This window comes from Panicum virgatum, chromosome 2K (genome assembly GCF_016808335.1).
Source record: "Panicum virgatum strain AP13 chromosome 2K, P.virgatum_v5, whole genome shotgun sequence".
NCBI lineage: Eukaryota > Viridiplantae > Streptophyta > Magnoliopsida > Poales > Poaceae > Panicum > Panicum virgatum.
In genome coordinates, this window is record NC_053137.1 from 19,819,797 (window position 1) to 19,843,394 (window position 23,598).

The following is a 23,598-nucleotide window of genomic DNA, read 5'->3' on the forward strand; positions in this document are numbered from 1 at the left end:
ATTTCATCATTTTAGTTGCGGCCCCTTTACCATATTTCTTGACTAGTTTAGCAACTTCTACTTCATTATCCAATTCATCGTCCGATGAGTTTGGAGATGTTACCTTGGAGTTTTTAGCCATGAGGCACATGATAGGAGATTCATCTTCATCATCGGTGAGATCTTCAAACAAGCTTGGAGGATGTGGAGATGATGCCTTGAAAGCCATGGTTGCAACATCTTCTTTCTCGGACTCACTTTCTTGTTGTGAATCCCATTCTTGACCAAGATGTGCTTCTCCGGCTTGCTTCTTGTATCTTGATCTATCTCTCTTGGATGTGCTCTCTTTGGTGTCTTTGTTCTTCTTCTTCTCTTCCGGGCAATCGGCAATGAAATGCCCAACTTTGTTACACCCAAAACATGGCCTATTAGACCTTCTTCTTGGCTCATACCTCTTATTCTTTCCAAAGTTTTTAAAGTTGCCTTTCCTTAATACTCTTGTGAAGTTCTTGATAAAGAAAGCCATTTGCTCATCATTAAGCTCTTCTTCATCATCACTACTAGTGCCTTCATTTTTAGAGGATTGGTTTGCCTTTTCTTTGCTTTTTGACTTTGATGAGCTGCCCTTGTTTGAAGAGCGTGAGGCTCTTCTCTTGGAATCGGTGTCGGAGTCATCACTAGAGTCAATGATAACTCGGGAGCTAGTCTTTTTCTTCCTTTGCTCCTTCTTCTTTTTCCTCCATGCCTTCCACTCCTCATAAGACATCTCATCATCGGATGTCTCTTCTTCACTTTCTACTCCACCATTCTTATTCTTTCCCTTCTTGTTGTTGTTGGATGGCTCTACATTCTTGTTTTTGTTTCTTTTCTCACTAGGATCACCTTTTTCACCTTCATTAACCCGAATCTCTTGATTCTTTTCATCATCCGACATCTTGACCTCTCCGGACGGTTAAGCCCTTTGGATGGAGAGCCAAGCTCTGATACCAATTGAAAGGACCTTAAGATGCCTAGAGGGGGGGTGAATAGGCAATCTGCAATTTAAAAACACTTAACAAAAGGGTCAGACACTGATTATCCCGGATACTCCGGGTATATGCCCGGATACTCCGGTTTGGAGGTCCGGAGTATCCGGAGCTATGACCGGAGTCTCCGGGTTTGAATAACCTGAAACGAAACTGCAAGTAACTCTACAAGAAAAGTAGATCGAGCCAGATAAAGAGTACCAGGGGTTCCTTAAGGTTGATAACCAACAAACGAAGTTCACTAGAAACTCGTAAATGAGTAGATCGAGCTCAAACCCTAGAAAAGAAGTCTCACAAGCAAATGACAACTAAATCAAGTAAACTAAGACAAAGGAGACAAAGATTTGTTTCCCGAAGTTCACACCCGAAGGTGCTACGTCTCCGTTGAGGAAGGATTCGAGAGACGGTGCTCAAGAACCCCTATGCTCCTCTCCCAAGGGCGAGATCACCTCTCAAGCCCAAGGTTACTTACTATGGATTCCTCGGCGAGGAATGAAGATTACAAACTTCTTGTGCAGCTCACAATCTTGGTTGAGCAATCACAAGCACGCCTAGCCGTCTAGGAGCACAAGACTCCAAGAGTAGCAAACTTGAATCCGCGGGCTTGACCAAAACCAAATGCTCAAGAGATGGGAATGAGGCTCACTAGCACTAATCCTTGCTCTTGCTTGCTTCTCACTCAAATCCCTCAAGGGAATCACTCAAGAATGAAGAAGGGAGAGTGAGGGAGCTTTCTTTGGCTTAGGTTTGAGTTCTGTTCGTCCAAAGTGGCAAGAGAGAGGGCTGAAGGGGTATGGAGGGAGTATTTATAGTCTTCAGCCCAAAAATAGCCGTTGGGCGAAAGGGTACCCGGAGACTCCGGGTATATGCCCGGAGACTCCGGGCAGCCCTGATTTTTCAGCCCAGAAACAGCACCCGGATACTCCGGGCAATGGGGTCCGGAGTATTCGGCCCTATACCCGGAGTATCCGGGTAAGGCAGGGAACAATCTTCGGTTTATGACTCCATTGAGTTGTTTTGTGGCTCACAAATATTTGTATAGGTTCTCTTGAGCACAAGATCTAAATCAAAACCCTTGAACCAAGTCCCTCTTGATAGTACGGCGTTCCTATACTCAAATTTCAAATTCAAAATCTAATTTCTCGAGTAAACTTGAACTCCTCTTTTTCATTTCCTTTTTGAGGGTCGTATATCGTCACTTGATTCACCTATACAAGTTCACCACCTGCACACATGCTCAATTACACGATTAAACGCACATGTGTTTTGTCATTAACCACCAAAACCCACTTAGGGGCCTAGATCGCTTTCAAGTTATAGTTAGAGGGGTGAAGTCTTGGCTAAGCGAATAGTTTAAATTCTGCACAAGTTTCGGTTAGCCTGCGCAATTAGTTTTAGAAAGGACTATTCACCCCCCTCTAGTCCGCCATCTCAACCCTACAACACTTAGGCAAGAACTTCAATGTGAGATAGGAAGAGGAAGATTAGATTCGCTAAGAGAAGTGGGCATAGGAACATGGAGGAAGGCACGGACCCTTTGTTCCATTGTTTTAGCTTTGGGTGGAGGAGGTACTATATATTTTGACTTTCCTGATGCCTCCTATGCCTATTGTTCTTAGGTATTCTTTCCTCTTCCTCCGAGCTCACAAATTACTCAGAGAATGTATGTTTTTTTCTGAGTCCTCATACCTGTTTTGCTTATAATTTTTTTCAGCGATGGCCTAAACGGCGCAATTTGAGTTTCAAATATTTTGTAATGTGCTTATCCATTCACATGTTCTTGATTCACCATGATTTCTGTTTCATATCGTGCTAGATTAGCACAACTGCAAAATAACACAACTAAAATTGTTCGCTGTTCTAACTTCATAAGAACAAACGACATCGAGATGTATTTGCTAGATACCATATTTTAATACTATCTGAAATTTAAAGGAAAGGGATACAAAAGTTTTATTTGTAACAAAGTGGTACAGATTTGTCACTGTTCTTTCCAAATCAAATATATAATAGACCAAATATCTGCCTCGCTGGGAGTCTGGGATATGGAATTGAAACCAGAAAATAGAAAGAGAACCAAGATGGCATACAACATGAACAGATCATTCAAAGCAATGCAAATGACCGAACTGATGAACTAATACAGGTGTGACCCAACATGGTAAATCTGCAAATGCAGCACAACAAGGTTGACTAAATTCATGAGGAATGAGAATACTCTATCCTGCTTGTGATGAGTGAATTGTCAACCGTGCGGTGTGATCGTGCGCTTGGTCTTTGGATTGCAGGTACACGGGCGTCGAGTGTCGACGGAGAGTTGCCGTGGAGGAGTTCAGGCCGGGCGGCGGCTGTGGCGTCCACTCCTGGATCGAGGGTGCAAGCAGCGACGAAAGGCGGGTTTCTTGGTTTGCGTCACTAAACTAAGGAGGCGGACGGCGGTTGAAGACGCCAAGTCGTGGAGGCACGGGCGTCGGTCTCGGGACTGATGGAGGCGATGGGCGTCGACGGCGTCTAGGGCCTCGCTGCGGGCGAGGAGGTGACGGGCGTCGGGCGGCGTCTAGGGCCGTCAGAAGGCCGAGGCGGGAACGGCGTCTAGGGCCACGGTGTGGAGGCGGGAATCTTCCCGCGCGTGGAGTTTTGGCGGTTTCCTCAAAACCGGCCACCTACCCGGGTTTCGCGGACCCCCCAAAACCGCGAACCGGATCTTCATCGACACGGCGGCATCGCGGAGAAGACTTCGACTCGAAGAAAGAAACTCCGCCATCGGATGAGATCGTGTACATATTTCCGGTTTTGCCCCTACGGGCATTTAAGTCTCTAGTTTGAGTCTAGGGGTATTTTGGACCCCTGCGTGGGCACCTTAAATACCCCTCACCCCTCTCCTCTCCCCCCTCACGCCTGGCACCCAACAGAACTGCCGCGACCCTCTCCCCCGGGCGCCCCTTCTCTCCCTCTCTGTTCTCCCTTCCCTCTCCTCTCTAGAGTTAGGGATTTTAGCCATGGATTGTTGAGTTTTTGTACTGAGATTGTGTGGGAAAGGAGGCCCAATCCTCCTTGTGCCCTTCGGGGTTTTGAATTCGGGTCAATCTCGTACGTTTGGTGCTTTGTTTTAGATGAATTCGATTTTCCCTTGTCGATTCATGAGCACGAGTTGATGGTGTGTTTCTTGACGATTTTGTGACTCCTTGGGGTGTTTCTAATCCTTCTTGCCTAGCCCTAAAACCCTCGGATTCATGAGCTTCTCCGAATTGAAGTTTTGGCGTTCTTGAGAAAACCCCAATCTTGCTTAGGATTTCGTCGATTTCTCTCAAACCATGGAGTAATTCGTCGATTCCTTCCGTGGATGTGTTCAGAAGTCCCTTGTGATCATGACTACGAAATTTGGTGAGATTTGGACTTGATTTGGTCACTCGATCATCGAATTTTCGAAAGAACGCAGGCTGGAAAGCTTTTCTGGATTCTGTTTCATCTAGCACCGGATGAACCGATGCTTTGAAATTGTATGCGTCAGATCAACCGGTGTATAAGTATTTCCCACGTTAGGGTTTTCAGCATGTCGTCTGGTTGCACTGGTGCATCCACTCCCTAGGGCATCGGTTCAACCGGTGACTGCTTTTCTGCTGCTGCTTTGCCCATTCAACCGACGTATGGAAATTTGTTGACATCGGTTTAACCGGTGCTCTGTTGGATTCGATTTGAAATTTCTCTGGACAACTGCACCGGCGCTTCGGGTTTATGATCGTCGGTTTAACCGGTGCTTAGAAGTCCATTTTGAGATCTCTCTGGACAACTGCACCGGTGTTCGTTTTGGATTTTGTCGGATCATCCGGTGCTCTATCGCCGGTTGAACCGACGCTGTTCAAACCGGGGCATCAGTTTAACCGGCGACTGTTTTTCTTCGCTGCAGGCTCTGTGTCATCGGTTAGACTGACGTACTCATCTATTGTGCGTCGGATCAACCGGTGATATATACTTTGCTGTCTCTTGCACAGTTTCTTCGCTGCTTGCTTCCGCATCAGTTCACCTTTGTTCCTAAGGCTTTTCGTGTTGGTGTAGCTCCTTCATAGCTACTCCACACTGTGCAGAGGATTCTAGGGTTAGGTGTGCACTTTGGGATTAAGTCGGAGCTTGAGTTTGCAAGAATTTTTAATCAGCTCCCATTCACCCCCCTCTGGTCGCCCTTTCGGTCCCTCAATTCAACATTTGCAAGAAAATGTCTTTTGTTTATTCTGACCTTTAAAGTTCCACAAGAGCAATGATGAAAATAGTTATTGATAATTTTAACATTTTCCAAATCACTAGAATAGCAAGCAGAAGTGCTTCTTTGAATCCGCAATTGTGTAGTTTTGCTTGTCTTCTAAAAAATTACCTATTTCTTTTTCAAGCATATCCAGGTGAACCATATCTTTGTATCAAATTAAGATGAATTGTAAAGTTTGTTACAATACAAATAGCCGTAGCGCTTGCTGATGATTATAATATTTCACTCATTCTTATGCTAAGGGACTAAACAACCAGACAGGAACAAAGGAGAGCTAATTAGTTCTAGCTGAACTACGAGCTTGATCCTGAACGGAATAGGCACCGAGGGTGCTGAGGGCTTCGGCACCAGCTTGGCACCAGAGATCTGCCTCATCATTGATTCGATTGAGCAGCTGCGTTGGTATTACTTCTTCTTGTTGAAAAATGCGGCCATTCTTTCCAATTGAGCTAGGTGATCAACACCAAGAGAATCGAGCCCCTGCTTGTGCTCCTTGTCTTCATTGGAGCGAAGATGGTGCCACCGACCAATGGTCTAGGCAGCCGCCAACTGTATCTGCATGTTGGCATGTCCAAGGATTCCAAACCAAACTTGTCTTGTGTAGGAGCAGTTTGAGATTGTCAAGGCACTTCATATTCCTATTCATAGAGCGGGCAATTGATGTGGCTCTGTAATCCTCTGCACGATCAACGATCAGCCATCCAAAGTCGTCGCCGCAAAACCAGCCACATGAAGAGCTTCACTTTGAGCAGTCCCCAGACCTTCCACAGCTACAGATCCATCGAGCAAAATGGAGCCGAAGAAGCACACTCTGCAAACTGAACTTGCAGACTAAATTTGTTGTGTGTTCCTGTGAAGCCATCTAGCGCCAGAGTACCTTGTCCTCCATTCCTGATTGCAGTTGCACATCATGGACACAGTGTCGAAGCATGATATAGGTCACTTTTTTGTAAAATATGTGAGAAGAATCATTATAAGGCAACCTGAGACATCAATTGATTTTACAATTTCACAAAGTCACCATTTTGTAACATCAATTGGTGTCTTAGGTCACCGGTATAAGTGATTTGTTTAATATGCAAGTAGTTTGTTTAACATGGGTTGGGCTTTCTACATCAAGCCTGGAAAAATCAAGTTCCTTGTACAGACAAGAGATATGTGAATACAAAGGTTACAACAAACATTTTCAGTGTAGTCGGTATTCTCTTTGGCTTATTGAATGTGCTATACATTAGTGGTGCATGTACCATGCATGGTCCCACTGTCATCAACTACTATGTCGTATGGCGGATCACAATTCATGCATATGGTGAGTTTAATTGTCACTGGACTAGGTGCAACACTGAAGAGAGTTCTATAACTCTCTCTCTCTCTCTCTCTGAATATTATATATATATAGGAAAATTTCTTTCTACACTCGTTTGTAGCTACTCCCATGTGTGTATCTCACGATACATGACGTATCTAATCCAACAAAGAGTATGTACGTGGAGTATGTGTTCATACTAGAATATCTATGATGATATATATGTTGGGTATGTGATCATACATAGAGTATATGGACATACTTATTTTATATACTAATACTATGGTATAATCACAGTATATTCAAAAAATAGGGCCGCTTATGAAATTTTTCATGTATATACCTTTGAAGTATCTTAGAATAAGTATATGAACATACTTAAAGTGATAAATAAATATGCGGACATACACATAATGGTATACTGATGATGAGAGTAGCTACACGTGAGTGTAGAAAAAACTCGTCATAGACACACACACACACACAGAGAGAGAGAGAGAGAGAGAGTTCTAGAGCTGAGTAATATTGGTCGAAGTTCCAGTGAGTGCCTAGAGGGTGAGCCAAGAAAAGGAATAAAAGTATCTAAGAGCGCTAGGGATAGGAACATGAAGGAAAGCATAATCTCTATTCCGATCCATATCTGACATTGGATATAGAGATTTGGTTCAATGTTTTCTTGATGCCTCCTATTCCTATGGCTCTTAGGTTCTCCTTCCCTTTCCTTAAGGCTTGTGAGATTAACATTAGGTGGATAAACAGAACATACCAAGGCAATATATTTAGAAGGGAAACATTGTGTTGGTTGTAAGCCAGGAAGAGGAAGAATGGGAACATGGAGGAAACCCAAACTTGTCTGTATTCTCCGCCAATAACGGAGGTTGAATTTAGCTTGGGATTTCCCAGTGCCTCCCATTCCTATTACTCTTTGAGCACCCCTTCCTCCCTTTTGCTTACACTGCTGTTTTATCCATAAAAATAAAGGAACACATGCTCATATGGGGATGGTGAGATAATTTTGACAATGAGCCAGGAAAATGAATCATAGGAGAGCTTAAGAGTGATGGGCATGGGAGCATGCAAGAAAGCATAAGCTCTCCAGTTTCATGTTTAGAACTGAGTGTTAAGATATTGTTTTGAGTTTTCCTAATGCCTACCATTCTTTGGTGATCCTTCCTCTTCCTTTTGGTTCGCACAACATTCAAGGGAGGCATTGTGAGTTTGACATGATTGATGGTGTATCTCTTCCTTTGGGATCTATTGGCACATTATAAAACTAATATTACACACACACTCTCTCTCTCTAAACAATTAGCTATTGACTATTTAGTGTTCATCACATGAATCAACAAGATAACAGCTAGATGCATAGTTATGAGACAATTGTATGATGTAAGAAATTAGCACCGCTCCAACCGTACATACTGCAAATGACGCAATCAGCCCTATTGGTATCAAAGTACAAACTATCAGTAACATAAGGAACTTTCTTATACTTTGATGGAGCAGAAGCAAAACTACAATATTGTACTCTTTGAATTAAATCCAGCTTTTACTTGTACCAACATTCATAGTGGGTCCAGAAAATCATGTTGATCTATTCTGATCTCCCAAAGGCTTTTAATTAATAATTTCTACTGATTCAGTCTGTAAAATTAAACTTGTCTCTTGGTTCACTACAAGGAATTTGTACTATTGCTACAAAAATGTTTGGTTGCCTAGTTTTTGTTTTCCACCCTTCCTGTTTATGTGTGCAGGGCTGTAGGCTTAGGTCTTTCAATTCCCTGAAATTACATGTCTGAAGATGCGAACCTACATTTGTTTGCTTGTACGGACTGTAGTTCATTGAGCATATGAAAATTAGGCTACAGAAACAGGGTCCGTCATGTCCATCATCCCTGACAATAATTTGTAGTCTTATCCATGGTCTTAAGGAGAACAAATTAATGCATGGTCTTTATTTTTCTCGGGTGGATATAAATTCAAGGTCCTATCAGGGCTGTTGCCTTTCTAGGTATGCACATAAATGCCATCCTTGCTAATGTTCTACATTGACAATGTAGCATGCATGGTCCCGCTATCTTCCACTGCCATTTTATGGACCTCACAGTGCACATCCAATAGATTCATTTATTGTTTAGTCGCTACTCGCTATCGCAGGAGTCTATACATACTCTCATCTACTGTACAGACATTGTTCAATAGCCCAGGCTTGTCTGAACATTTTGTAGTTGTAGGCACAGAGGTGAGTCAGGAAGAGGAAGAAAGAGAGAGCCTAAGAGCAGTGGGAGTGGGAACATGATGGAAAACCCAACATGTCTATTTCCTCTGACCATGGGGGAGAAAACATTGGTGCTTTCCGATGCCTCCCATTCCTATTGTTCTTAGGAGCTCCTTCCTCTTCCTTTTGGCTCACATAGTTATTTGAGGGAAAGCTAGAGATTTCAATAAACACATTTGGATGATGCGAGCACAAAGGTGAGATAGGAAAAGGAAGAAATGAGGGCCTAAGAACAGTGGGCATGGGAACATGGAGGAAAGCTCAACCAATGGTTATCCCTTGGAGGTGGGATCTGCTTCAAGCTTTCCTGATGCCTCCTATGCCTATTGTTCTTTGGTGCTCCTTCCTTTTCCTTTTGGTTCACATGATACTATATTGAATCGTGTGGCCGCCTCAGTTCCTTATTCGATTACCGTGCTGGAATAATTCTAGTATATTTAGTGTTCATCAATATGAGTTCTTGATTACTTAGTGTGATTATTTCAGCTCATTATTGCCATGATTTAATCTATTCATGAGTAAGATGATGCTTGTCTAACTTGTGTACAAAATAGAAGTTAACTGTTGACTATTAGGCAGACACTGCATATTATGTGAAGATGTACCCTTCACAGGTAGCATATGAAGTAACAAACCAGAACATTGAGGTTTGAAGTGGATAGGTACAAAGTTCTAGTAGCCAACATGGTGCATATTCATAATTCGTTCCTTTGTGTTGAACCACATATATGATAGATTACTCTCTCTATTATTCCTTTGTGTTGAACCATCACTAGTTTCAGTAGTTTACTTTCTACTTTCTGACCTGAAGTCAAAGCAGGGGGAGGTCATGCCCCATCCATGGAGGAATTCTTAGGAATTCAAATCCAAAAGGTGACTCCAATATCGTGCATATATAAACAGTCCTACCTGCAGGGCCCTGGCAACATCTGCAGCTGCACCGCCATCTACTACTCATCCAACAAGGCCAAGCAACTGACTGTTTTGCTGAATCAAGCCAGCTTGTGAGGTTGGTTTCTCTGATGTTATTCCGATGGACACATCCTTGTGGCCAGTGGTTTCTCCGCCCATGTGGTCCACGCTGCTACTGCGATACTTGTTTGGTTCCAACATGATTTTATAGTTGGGCGCCGGCAGCTTCAGTTCTTTCTTTGGGTCATGCTCAGTTCCTTGTTTATTCCATCACGAATCTTGTAGTTCAACAAATTGATATTCCAAAAGTGATGATTTCTCTCCACATATTGCTTGCTACTATTGCACATATTTGTCACTCATCGATTTGTATTTGACCTACTGGATCTTTCTGCTATTACCATGTTGTTGAAATCGTGCTGGGTATGCATGGTTGTGATCTTTCGAAAGAAAAAAAAAGTTTTTTTGTTGGCTGCGGTCTGAAGGTTTCTCTCAGCCAGCTTCAACAATCAACAAGTTTTACTTCCACCTGTTGAAGCAAGGTGACAGATCAGAGATATGGTCATGTCAATTGTTTCTTGTTTGTTTCTCCATTCTTTTTGGTGCAGCTTGTGAGCTTTGATTGGGGATCATTATCATTTTTACTTGCAGCTTGCAATAGCCGGGGGTCGGAGCCTGCCGGAGCTACACCAAATGGACCCTAAATAGCTAAATCTACCCAACTTCTGCAAGTAAAACAAAAGTTTCTATCCTCCTAAAGGAGGAAGAAAAACCAATACCACTTCTGCTAAAAATGAAAAAAATAATCCAAGATTGTAAGCTTCAAGCAAAAAATGAAAATGACGGTATGTGGGAGATGGAGATGGAAAGGTGAGAGGAGAGATGAAGAGAGAGATTCGAGTGAGTCAGAGAGTCATGTGGTAATAAATGGTGGAGAAGACACGTGAAAAGGACAGGGCATCATGTAGCTCCACATGGCTTCCAAATTCAATCGAACAGCTGTCTAACGCTGTTGAGGGTGGGAGCCCCACTCCATCTCCATAACTATCCAACATTAAACATGTGTTAGGCGGCCCCCCGTGGGTTCTGCGCGGTCTAGACAATAGAGCACGACACAGAGATCTCTATATACATGGGAAAAATAGGCATGTTTCTCAACTTTCTTCCGATAGTTAATTTCGTCCCGCATGAGGAATGTTGAGTACTCTATCCTGCCTGTGATGAGTGAATTGTCAACCGTGCGGTATGATTGTGTGCTTGGTCTTTGAATTGCAGGTACATGGGTGTCGAGTGTCGACGGTGAGCTGCCGTGGAGGAGCTCAGGCCGGGCGGCAGCTGTGGCGTCCACTATTGGATCAAGGGTGCGAGCGGCGACGGAAGGCGGGTTTCTAGATTTGCGCCACAAAACCAAGGAGGCCGACGGCGGTTGAAGACGCCAAGTCGTGGAGGCACGGGCGTCGGTCTCGGGACTGGCGGAGGCGACGGGCGTCGATGGCGTCTAGGGCCTCGCTGCGGGCGAGGAGGTGACGGGCGTCGGGCGGCGTCTAGGGCCGTCAGAAGGCCGAGGCGGGAACGGTGTCTTAGCGGGCGAGTTTTGGCAGTTTTCTCAAAACCGGCCACCTACCCGGGTTTCACGGACCTTCCAAAACCGTGGACCAGATCTTCATCAAGATGGCGGCATCGTGGAGAAGACTTCGTTCCGAAGAAAGAACCTCAGCCGTCAGATGGGATCGTGTACAGGGGGATACTGCAGACCAACCGATCTGACCGGTCTCCGCGGATATAAATACCCCTTCACTTGTATTAGGTTGGGGCGGCTTTTGTAACTTGTCCGTGGATTGCTTGTTCCTCTAGGCCGCCTGTAGCAAAAATGGCCTCTCATGCCATATTTCAATATAATATTTTGGTGATTGATATAGACAACACAACACTTGGATTAATATGATTGTTAAGAAAACCATTCTCAGGCTTTTAGGTTCAAGTGATGACAAAGAGAAGATAGGCGTAGCTAGGCCCGAAGGGCCACCCCTACGGGGGTTCCGCGGGTCTCAGGGCAGCGCCCTGAAAGCTCTTTGGTCCAAGGAACAAGGATTGAGGCATTTTGCTATCATCGGTTAAACCGACGTAGGGCAAAATGAACTCACCGGTGCAATCACAGAGAAGGCCTGCGAGCTAGGGTTTGGCATCGGATTAACCGGCGTTGGGTATTTTACACTCGTCGGTGCATTGACTTGGAGCACGTCTGGAAGTTTGGTTTCACCGGTTGAACCGACGTTAGGAAATTTGTATACGTCGGTGCATTGACAGATGAAGACAGAGGAAATTCTATACACCGGATGAACCGACGATTGGGTCTTCGTGAATGTCGGTGCAGTTGTCTAGAGAGTTGGTTTTTAGAGTTCAAATGGCAACTACATTCACCGGTTAAACCGACGTAACATCGGTTGATTGCCTGTACATGTAACGGCTAGTTTTTGAGGCAGGCAGTTTTAGTATCATAGGTTAAACCGACGATGGCTTTGGAGGTACGTCGGATTAACCGGCGTTAAGGGTTTTTCTGGCAGCTTTTCTCCAACGGCAATATTTGCTTGTGCTGCCTATATATACCCCCAAGGCCGGGTCATTTGAGAGTGCTGGAGTTCAAGGAAGTATACAAGAGTTAAAGATCATCTCCAACCACCATAGAGCTTCATTGTACATCATATAGGCTTAAGCACACTTGTGAGAGTGCTTAGTGCTTGTTTAGGCTTAGTTCTTGAGAGAACTAGCTTGAAAGAAAGCCTTGCTGCGGCAAGCACCTTGTGTACTCGTCGTGTGACCCTCCGACTTGGTGTGGAGTGGCAACGACACTTTGTGCGGGGAAGGAGGCCCCTACTTGGTGTTAAAGCTCCAAGATAGTGAAGACGGTGCCGTGGTGATGCTTCGAGATAGACGGTGGCGGTGACCTCGTCTTTGTGACTTGGCGTCACTTAGCCTTTGCTTGTCGGGAGCCTTGGAGGCGTGGCAAGACGGTGATCAAGCGAAGAGACTCGGCATCACACTTGTTCGTGTTGGACAAGTGGTCGTGGACGTAGGGAGGGACTTTGGTGTCCTAACCGAACCACGTTAAATCGTGTGTCTTGGTGTCTTCACGGAAGTTTGCATATCCTCTCCCTTACCGCTTTACTTACCGCATTACGTTTCCGCATTAACTCTTTCTTGCTTACCTTTACTTTTCTAGTTAGTTTGATTAGGATTGGCTATAGGTTGTAAGTCTTTTGGGGTAAGTAGAGGGTACCATAGATAAACCTTAGTCATAACTAGCATGTGTAGGACGTGTTAGGTTTATCTTATGCAATTAGATTGAGCCCTAGGTTAAAAAGCGATTAACGACCCTATTCACCCCCTCCCCCTCTAGGGTCGGACACCCCGGTGATCCTTACACCGCCGCCCCTGTGTCTCTCTCCTCTCATTCTTCTCTTTAGAATAGGATTTGCTTATGGATTTGTGAGACTTTGTATTGGATTTGATTGGGAAAGGAGGCCCCATCCTCCTTGTGCCCTCTGGGCTTTTGAATCAATCCAATCCCGTCCCTCTTGTGCTCTTTTGTGATGGATTTTCGTTTCGTTTTTGGTGCACATGATCGTGACGGTTCGTAGAGCTCTTTGTAGTGATTCCCGTACCCCTAGCCTCGTCCCAAATCCTCTGGAATCATGAGTTCTCACGAATTGAAGTTTTTTGAGTTCTTGAGAAAACCCCAATCCTTCTTGATCTTCCCTTAAATTCTCAAGATTCTTTGATCTTTTGGTAAAGATCTCTTGGGGATATGTTCGCAGGTTAGTTGCGGAGGTATCATCCAAGTTTCACTGGATTTGGACATCGTTTGCTCAAGATTCCTCTTTTGAAGTCTTGTTCACGGGTTTCTCTGAGTGGCACCGGTGAGACCGGACGACAAGACCGGTCAGACCGGTCTAGACCTGTTCAGGCCACGACCGGTCAGACCGGTCCAGGCAGTCGAGTTCTACGATTTGAATCGTATTGACTCTTTTGCTTCCGCGTAGCTTCCTAGGGTTTTTCGCAAGGAGATAGCTGATCCATAGCTACTCTCTCGCTCCAGGTTCGAGGGTTTGTGGTGATTTTCGGGATATAGGCCGACGGATTGATTTCGAGAGAAATTTTGATCGGCTCCCATTCACCCCCCTCTGGTCGCCAGTTTCGTTCCCTCAATTGGTATCAGAGCTTGGTTGAGGTTTTCAGTACCTTAACTGGTTCGAAAACCACTTGGCGACCATGGCAGGTCTTGGTAAGATCCCTGTGTTTGCCGGCGAGGACTATGCTTATTGGAAGGTGCGTATGTGAGCCTTCTTGCAGAGCATGGGAGCCGAGGTTTGGGAGATCACCAAGAACCAGGCTTACGAGGTGCTTGCCGTTCGGACCACACCACTTCAGGTGTCCGAGCACGAGGCCAACGCCAAGGCTGTCAATGCCTTGTTTGCTGGTGTTTCTCGTGCGGAGTTCTCACGCGTCCAGGGTTTTCAGGAAACCCACAAAGTTTGGACGTGCCTTGAGAACTACCACGAGGGCACACCTCAGGTGAAGGCCAGACTGTTCGAGACTCACCAGCGTGAATACGAGAACTTCATACAGGGGCCGGGTGTGAGCATTGACGACATGTTCAGTCGGTTTCAATCGATTGTGAACAAAGTCAATGCGAACAGATCTACTGATGCCCTTGAGTACACAGAGCATGAGAAGGCCCTCAAGCTACTCTACGCACTTGACTGCTTTGTGTGGGATCTCAAGGTGAACACGATCATTGAGTCTACTGGCTATGAGACTCTGACCGTGAACGAGCTTTTCAGCAAGCTCAAGGTCACGGAGGTGGATAACCAGACACGAGCCAAACTCAATGGTGCCCCTCCTTCCAAGAGCATCGCTCTTGTGACTGGCCCAGGTGGATCGAGCTCTAACGCTAACTTTGCTCTTGGCTTTTCTCTTGCCTCTTTGCCTTCTGTCACAGATGAGCAGCTGGAGACGCTGGGCGATGACGACTTGTGCCTCCTCATCAGCAAGTTCCAGCGCGTCTACCACAATAGGCAGAGGAAGAAGAACCCCGGTGCTACAACTGCGGCGATTTGAACCACTTCATCGCCGATTGCCCCAAGAAGTCCGGCGGTGGCCAGAACAACCACTTCGACTACTACCGCCACCGCCACCGCGACGAGGGAGGCTCCAACAAGGAGCGCCGGCGCCACAAGCACCGCAGTCGTGACCGGGGAGGACGCTTCGACGAGGAGTCGCTCAAGAAGCGCTTCCAGTACAAGGCCAAGAAGCTGGAGAAGGCCTTCCTAGCGCAGCTCAACGACCTCGACAAGAGCTCCGACACCGACCGCTCTTCTTCACCGACCTCCGACGACGACGACAAGAAGAAGAAGAAGAAGTGGGACAAGGAAGCCACCGGCTTCATCGGCCTGTGCTTGGCGGCCGGTCGGCGCAAGGGTTTCTGCACCATGGCGGGTGAAGCCGATGGTGCTCGTGCGTCTTCGAGTGGACATGCTACACCGACGCACGCCGACTCTTCTCCTGGATCAGAGAGCGATTCAGAGGTAAACTCCACAATCGACCTGCTTGATACGGAGGTCAGGGAGTTGTACGCCGCTCTCGACAACCAGAAGAGGCTGCTTAAGGAAGCAGCTAGAGAGCGTAGAAAGCTTAGGGCTGAGCTGGCTTGTGCTAGGGAGAAATCTAGTGAGGATGAGTGCGCTGGCTGCATATCTCACATGAACGATCTTGTTGCTCTCCGTGCCAAGCATGATGAGAACGTTGCGAACTTAGATGTTGCTAAGACTTCGCTTGCTGACGTGTCTCATGAGCTCGCTAAGGCCAAGCATGAACTTGAACTGGTTAAGGACGCTCCCATTGTTAGTGATGTGCTTGAATGTGATGAGTGTCCTATCTTTAAGGCTGATCTAGCTTCTTTACAGTCAAAGTTTGCTACTGTTGTGTGTGAACTAGAGGAGCTTAGGTCTAGGCCTATTCTGCTTGGTGCCTGTAAGCTTTGTCCCACGCTTAGGTCGGAGCTAGATGAGAAGAACACATTGGTTAAGTCTTTAGGGAAGACTAAGGTCGTGGAGTCTAGCCCACCTATTGACTGCTCTATTTGCCCTGGTTTGATCTCTGATTTGGATAATCTTGCGGTAGAGAAAGCCAACTTGGAGAATGAGAATACCTATCTTAGGGCAATTCTTAGTTGGGTTGCTGCTAGTGAGCCGCAGTTGGGCATGATGATCAAGCAGTTCAAGCGTGGTGATGGGTTTGGGGTCGGTTACACATACGCGAAGTCAGACTTTGACAAGTTGTATGGTAAGATCAGCAAGGCTGCTGGAAACACTGCTAGTATGAGCACGCAGCCTTCGCTTGTTGATCCCGTGGATGGTGTGCTGAAAGAACCACAAAAAGCACCTCCACAGAAGTAGGTTTGGGTTCCAAAGCCCAATGAGCTGAGGAATCCCCTCGACACACTCCCTGCTGCCGCATCTCAGGTTTCCCAGAAGAAGGGGGCTGCTCCTCCCCGTCCGCAGGCTAGGCCTCCACCTCCCAAACGTGAGGTGAGGTACCACTGCGAGTACTGTGACAGGGAAAGTCACCTGGAGGAGTTTTGCTTCAGAAGGAAGCGGACTGTGAGGCGTGAGCAGGAGAGACGGAATGCGGACATGTACTCTGCTCGGGTGCATGGTCCTCCTCGGCGTGGTGGTAGGCAAGATGCTAGGGCGCGCCGTGTAGGTGGAGGTCAGGGAGACGGTGGTGGTTACCGTGTTCTAGCGGGTGGTCGCTTTGCCGGTCGTGCTCCTGGTCGTTTTCAGTACGGATATGGAACATGGGACCGAGGCTTTGGAGGAGGTTTCGATGCTCCACGCTTTCCTCGCGGTGGTGTTCGTCAGTCATGCGGTAGACGGGACGAGGGATACGCTTTACCTGCTTTTGCTAACCCTTCTGTAGAGCAAATGGCTCGACACTGGTTTGCTTCTCACTTTGCTAACCCCAGTGTTGAGACATTTGCTCACCCTTTGTCTCACTACTGATGTGCAGGTTGGAGGCTTGGAGAACAGGTGAATCATGGACTCCGGTTGTTCGCGCCATATGACCGGGAATGACAAATGGTTCTCCCGCCTCACCCCGATGCTCTCAAAGGAGTACATTGTGTTCGGGGATAATGGAAGAGGAAAGGTACGTGGACTTGGTGCTGTTCGAGTTTCTGATTGCTTTACCCTGAGAGAGGTTGCTTTGGTTTCGAATCTTGGGTTCAATTTGCTCTCTGTTTCGCAACTTCTTGATGAGGGGTTTGAGGTTCGCTTCAAGGAGGGTTGTTCGCGTGTTTTGGATTCCAGAGGAGATTTGGTTTGCCGGATTACACCTCGCGATCGGGTTTTCTTGGTTGACTTCTCTGGAACTCCTCTTGGCCCTTCTCATTGCTTGTTGGCTGGTCCTTCTTCTGATTTGTGGAAGTGGCATAGGAGATTTGGACATTTGAGCTTCGTTTTGTTGTCAAGACTGAGCTCATTTGGCCTGATCCGAGGATTGCCCAAATTGAAGTTTGAAAAGGACCTTGTTTGCCATCCATGTCGCCACGGGAAGATGATTGCTACTTCACACCCGCCTGTTAATCAGGTGATGACTGCTGACCCTGGAGAGTTGCTACACATGGACACAGTTGGTCCTTCTAGGGTGATGTCTGTTGGTGAGAAGTGGTACGCTCTTGTGATCGTGGACGACTTCTCTCGCTATTCTTGGGTCTTTTTCATGAGAATCAAGGATGAGGCTTTCGAATTTGTTCGAGACTTGATCTTGAGGTTGAAAAACAAGCTACCCCAGGCCATGCGAGCGATTCGCAGTGATAATGGCACAGAATTCAAAAACACTCGTTTTGACGTCTTTTGCAGTGATCGAGGGCTTGAACACCAGTATTCTTCTCCTTACACTCCACATCAGAATGGAGTTGTAGAGAGAAAGAATCGGACGCTGGTTGAGATGGCGAGGACGATGCTCGATGAACATAGGACTCCTCGCAAATACTGGGCTGAGGCGGTTAACACCGCTTGTTACGTGCCCAACCGCATTTTCTTGCGTGCTTTCATGCACAGGACTTCTTATGAGTTGTGATTTGGACGCCAGCCCCGTGTTGACCATCTCAGAGTTTTCGGTTGCCGGTGCTTTGTGCTGAAAGATGGAAATCTTGATAAGTTTGAGTCTCGCTCGTCTGACGGCATTTTTCTCGGTTATGCTTCTCACTCTAGAGCGTACCGTGTGCTGATTATTGATACTAACATCATCAGAGAGACTTGTGAAGTCACTTTCGACGAGACTGCACCGTGCAATTCTTCTGTTTTTGAAGTTGTAGGAGATGATGAGCTCGGCACCTCCATCTTTGAAGATGAGGAAGAAGCAGCGGAGGGCGAGGCTGAGGCTACCACGCGTGCTGTGGACCTAGTTGCCTCCGCCACGAGCTCGGACGATGATGATGGCCCCGATCCGACTACGTCTACTTCACGGGGGCCGATCGAGCAGGTGACTCAGGCTTCACCTGCTGCACCTGAGGAGACACCAGACTTGGTTGAGGAGGAGGCGACTTCGACGCGGGAAGCACCTCGACACATTCAGCATCGTCATCCACCTCAACAGATGCTAGGTGATCTCAACGAGCAAGTCACCAAGTCCAAGGTAACAAGTATCGCTGGCTTTGCTCATTCAGCGTTTGTTGCCTCTTTTGAGCCCAAAGATATTGGACACGCTCTTTCTGATTCTAATTGGGTCAATGCCATGCATGAGAAACTTGAAAATTTTGAGAGAAACCAAGTTTGGGTTTTAGTCGAGCCTCCACCTGCTTGTAATCCCATCGGAACGAAGTGGGTTTTAAAAAACAAGCAGGGTGAGGATGGGTTGGTTGTTTGAAACAAGGCTCGTCTTGTCGCCCAGGGGTTTTGCCAGAAAGAGGGTATTGATTTTGAGGAGACTTTTGCCCCTGTTGCTCGTTTGGAAGCTATTCGAATCTTTCTTGCATTTGCTGTTTCCAAGGGTTTTAAAGTTTTCCAAATGGACGTTAAATCTGCCTTCTTGAATGGTTTTATCGAAGAAGAGGTTTATGTGAAACAACCCCCTAGTTTCGAAAATCCCAAGTTTCCAAACCGTGTTTATAAACTTCAGAAAGCTCTTTACGGTTTGAAACTGGCGCATAGAGTTTGGTATGATAGATTGAAAATCTTTTTGTTGGGTCAGGGTTTTGAAATGGGATGTGTGGATAAAACTTCGTTCCTCATGCGATCTGGCACTGATTTTTAATTAGTTCAGATATACGTAGATGATATTATCTTTGGTGGCTCTTCTCACGCTCTTGTCTCCAAGTTTTCTGAGCAGATGTCCAGGGAGTTCGAGATGAGCATGATGGGTGAGCTGCAGTTCTTCAACGGGCTGCAGATCAAGCAAACTTCCCAGGGCACGTTCGTTCATCAAGCCAAGTACACCAGGGACTTGCTGCGGAAGTTCGACATGAGTGACTTGTCACCTCAGCCGACTCCGATAAGCACTTCGATGGCGCTTGATGAGGACTTGGACGGTGAGGCGGTGGACCAGAAGGAGTGCAGGAGCATGATCGGCTCCCTCCCGTACCTGACGGCGACGCGGCCGGACATTCAGTTCGGCGTCGGCCTCTGTGCGCGGTATCAGGCTTCGCCGCGCACCTCCCACAGGCAGGTGGTGAAACGCATCTTCATGTATCTGAAATTCACCCCTAAATTTGGTTTTTGTTACTCTGCGGATTCTTCTCTAGTTTTTGTGGGCTTTTCTGATGCCGATTTCGGTGGGTGTCGGTTGGATCGCAAGTCGACATCCGACACTTGTCAATTTCTCGGTACATCTTTGGTGTCTTGGTCCTCTCGCAAGCAGGCTAGCGTAGCACTTTCTTCTACAAAAGCTGAGTATGTTGCCGCTGCTAGTTGTTGCTCCCAGATCCTTTGGATGAAACAAACCTTGCAGGATTATGGTTTGAGTTTCGGTAGGGTTCCCATTTTCATAGACAACATGTCTGCTATTAGCATTGCAAAGAACCTTGTTCTACACTCCAGAACTAAACACATAGATATTCTAGTTCCATTTCCTGCGAGATAATCATGAGAGAGGACACATAGACCTGATCCATGTACCTTCAGAGAGGCAAACCGCAGATATCCTCACCAAACCGCTAGAGCATGACACCTTTGCTCGCTTGCAAGGGGAGCTTGGGGTTTGTTACCCCTTTTGATCACTGACTTTTCCTTGGTTAGCTTTGTAGGTTTTTATTTGCTTCTCTTTGTTTTCTAGGTTTGGTAGTTGCATTGTACATATGCATTGTACATGTTTGTATTTTGCATTGCCTCACTTGCACTAGCATTCTTGTATACATTGCTATGATCTTCTAGTGCCTGCTAGTGTGAGTTGATAAATTTGATCATGTATAGCTTGCTCCATTGTGTTTATGACATCATCTGAGTTAAGCTATTTTGATTTGAAAATTTGAAAACATGATCACCCTGTCTTGGCTACTAGCATGTTAGGGCGTGTTGATATGCTTTGCTATCTTATTCATGCTAGTGTAGCTTTTCGTTCAGTAATTCATACTTGAAATGATCTAAATTTGATAAAATTGCTTGAATTGTTCTTGAAATGGATTGAAAAGATCCAGGTGGGATTGCTTGTCGCACTGATCGAGCTTTCGGGACGGCTCACTTTGCATTTGTGAGAACCTGGGCAAGGCTGTGCATGACTGAAACGAGTGCCTTAAGCTTCTGATTGTCTTTGGCATAGGCTTGGCATCGTTGCTAAGTAAAGCATGGCAAGCTTTCAACCCCTGGCATTAAGAATTGCTTGATATAAATTTGATCGAAAAATGAATGTTTGCAACATGCTTTTGGCTGGTTTGGCTCACCTATATGAGTATGATTAGCACTGCTTTCCATTCCCTACTAGTTAGTGCTAGATCTTGGGTGATGCTTTTATTTCTCCTAAACTGAACTTGCCTAGCTCTAGACTGATTTGATATACCCTGTTGAACTAGATGCAGGTCTTGTTTATGGATGCACACGTGCTTGTGACTAGATGTTGCTCATATCCTTGTATCCCTGAATGCTTTCACTTACACCTCCTGCATTGCATTCATTGCATAGCATCTGTTCAGGGGGAGTCTCAGCTTCAGGGGGAGTCTCAGCTTCAGGGGGAGCCTTAGGTTTGTTTAGGCTTGATGTGTGCATGTGCCAACAAGGGGGAGAATTTTTGGGAGAAGTGATCGAACAAGGGGAGACTTGTTTGATTTTGGCTTTGAGAGTGTATCATTTTGGGAGAATTGCTCGTGTGAGGGGAAATGCATTTCAGGGGGACTTTCTGCTTTGGTTGTGGCTCTTGGTTTCCTCGTTTTCCCTCTGCTTCTTGCATGACTGCGTCGAGCGTTACCTCTGTCTTTGAGGAGTCATGTTTTGGCTTTTGATCGATTGCGTCGAGCTGTTGCCCTTGTCTTAGGGGATCGATTTGTGCTTGAGTAAGTGACTGTCTTGCCTTTCTGAGCTTTTTGTCACTTGCTTGAGTTCTTCTCTTTCTTGCTTCCATTTTATCACTTCTCTGGTTTCAGGTGGTGTGTTGACAATGCACTCATCAAGGGGGAGATTGAGGAATGTTGAGTACTCTATCCTGCCTGTGATGGGTGAATTGTCAACCGTGCGGTATGATCGTGCGCTTGGTCTTTGGATTGCAGGTACATGGGCGTCGAGTGTCGACGGTGAGCTGCCGTGGAGGAGCTCAGGCCGGGCGGCAGCTGTGGCGTCCACTACTGGATCAAGGGCGCGAGCGGCGACGGAAGGCGGGTTTCTTGGTTTGCGCCACAAAACCAAGGAGGCGGACGGCGTTTGAAGACACCAAGTCGTGGAGGCACGGGCGTCGGTCTCGGGACTGGCGGAGGCGACGGGCGTCGATGGCGTCTAGGGCCTCGCTGCGGGCGAGGAGGTGACGGGCGTCGGGCGGCGTCTAGGGTCGTCAGAAGGTCTAGGTGGGAACGGCATCTAGGGCCACGGCGTGGAGGCGGGAATCTTCCCGCGCGAGGAGTTTTGGCGGTTTTCTCAAAACCGGCCACCTACCCGGGTTTCACGGACCTTCCAAAACCGTGGACCAGATCTTCATCAAGATGGCGGCATCGTGGAGAAGACTTCGTTCCGAAGAAAAAACCTCAGCCGTCAGATGGGATCGTGTACAGGGGGATACTGCAGACCAACCGGTCTGACCGGTCCATGTAACCGGTCTGACCGGTCTCCGCGGGTATAAATACCCCTTCACTTGTATTAGGTTGGGGCGGCTTTTGTAACTTGTCCGTGGATTGCTTGTTCCTCCAGGCCGCCGCCCCTGTGTCTCTCTCCCCCCGTTCTTCTCTTTAGAATAGGATTTGCTTATGGATTTGTGAGACTTTGTATTGGATTTGATTGGGAAAGGAGGCCCATCCTCATTGTGCCCTCTGGGCTTTTGAATCAATCCAATCCCGTCCCTCTTGTGCTCTTTTGTGATGGATTTTTATTTCATTTTTGGTGCACATGATCGTGACGGTTCGTAGAGCTCTTTGTAGTGATTCCCGTACCCCTAGCCTCGTCCCAAATCCTCTGGAATCATGAGTTCTCACAAATTGAAGTTTTTGAGTTTTTGAGAAAACCCCAATCCTTCTTGATCTTCCCTTAAATTCTCAAGATTCTTTGATCTTTTGGGAAAGATCTCTTGGGGATATGTTCGCAGGTTAGTTGCGGAGGTATCCTCTAAGTTTCACTTGATTTGGACTTCGTGTGCTCGAGATTTCTCTTTTGAAGTCTTGTTCACGGGTTTCTCTGGGTGGCACCGGTCAGACCGGACAACAAGACCGGTCAGACCGGTCTAGACCTGTTCAGGCCACGACCGGTCAGACCGGTCCGTTGCACCGGTCAGACCGGTCCAGGCAGTCGAGTTCTGCGATTTGAATCGTATTGACTCTTTTGCTTCCGCGTAGCTTCCTAGGGCTTTTCGCAAGGAGATAGCTGATCCATAGCTACTCTCTCGCTATAGGTTCGAGGGTTTGTGGTGATTTTCGGGATGTAGGCCGACGGATCGATTTCGACTTTTGTTCGCCAGTTTCAAATTGGCCCCCCCTCTGGTCGCCAGTTTTGGTCCCTCACCGCAACTTTCAAATTGGCCAATATAGTCCCTCAACTTTTGTTTTGAGGTTGTAGACGTCGATTCGGAGCCAACACACGAACACACTAGAACGTGCGGCGAGCAGCGGCGCACCTTACAGCGCTGTGGCACCAACCAATTAGACCGGTATGGTGGACCAGTCAGACCGGTCTCGTCGGGGCAGCCTGACGAGGATCCAACGAACACCCGCCCGGGAGGGACCCCATTGGGGCAGCCCGACGAGGCTGCAACGACCGGTCAGACCGCTTGAACACACCTGTCATACCAATCTCTGCCAATTTTAGTCGTCAGCAGAGGTCAAACTTGCCTTTATGCTGATATTATGATCCATAATAACATGAGAAATGCAAAAAAGTCATTTTTATCCTTGGTTTATTTTTTCCCTCCTTAATTTAGTGTCATTGTTAGCTCAACTTTCCGCAACATTTTATATGGTAGTACGTACTTATGCAAAGTAGCATTACTTTTACTCTCCATGAGTCTGCAATATAATATGATGCATGCATAAATAAAATTCTATGTTCAAAATTAAACATTTTGTGATGTTCATCTCCTAAATAAATTTAGAAGGCAAAGGAGCCAAGGGAAAAGAGGTATGGAGTATAATATCAGTATAAGGATGAGTTTG

General features: G+C 46.6%; 1 long non-coding RNA gene across 1 annotated transcript; it reads left to right on the forward strand.

The window, feature by feature from the left end:
• Positions 1-8,698: 8,698 nt before the first annotated feature.
• On the forward strand, positions 8,699-10,175 carry LOC120670463. Its single transcript, XR_005673206.1, has 2 exons — positions 8,699-9,134; positions 9,661-10,175. It is a non-coding gene; the product is annotated as an uncharacterized LOC120670463 (long non-coding RNA).
• The last annotated feature ends 13,423 nt before the right edge of the window (positions 10,176-23,598 follow it).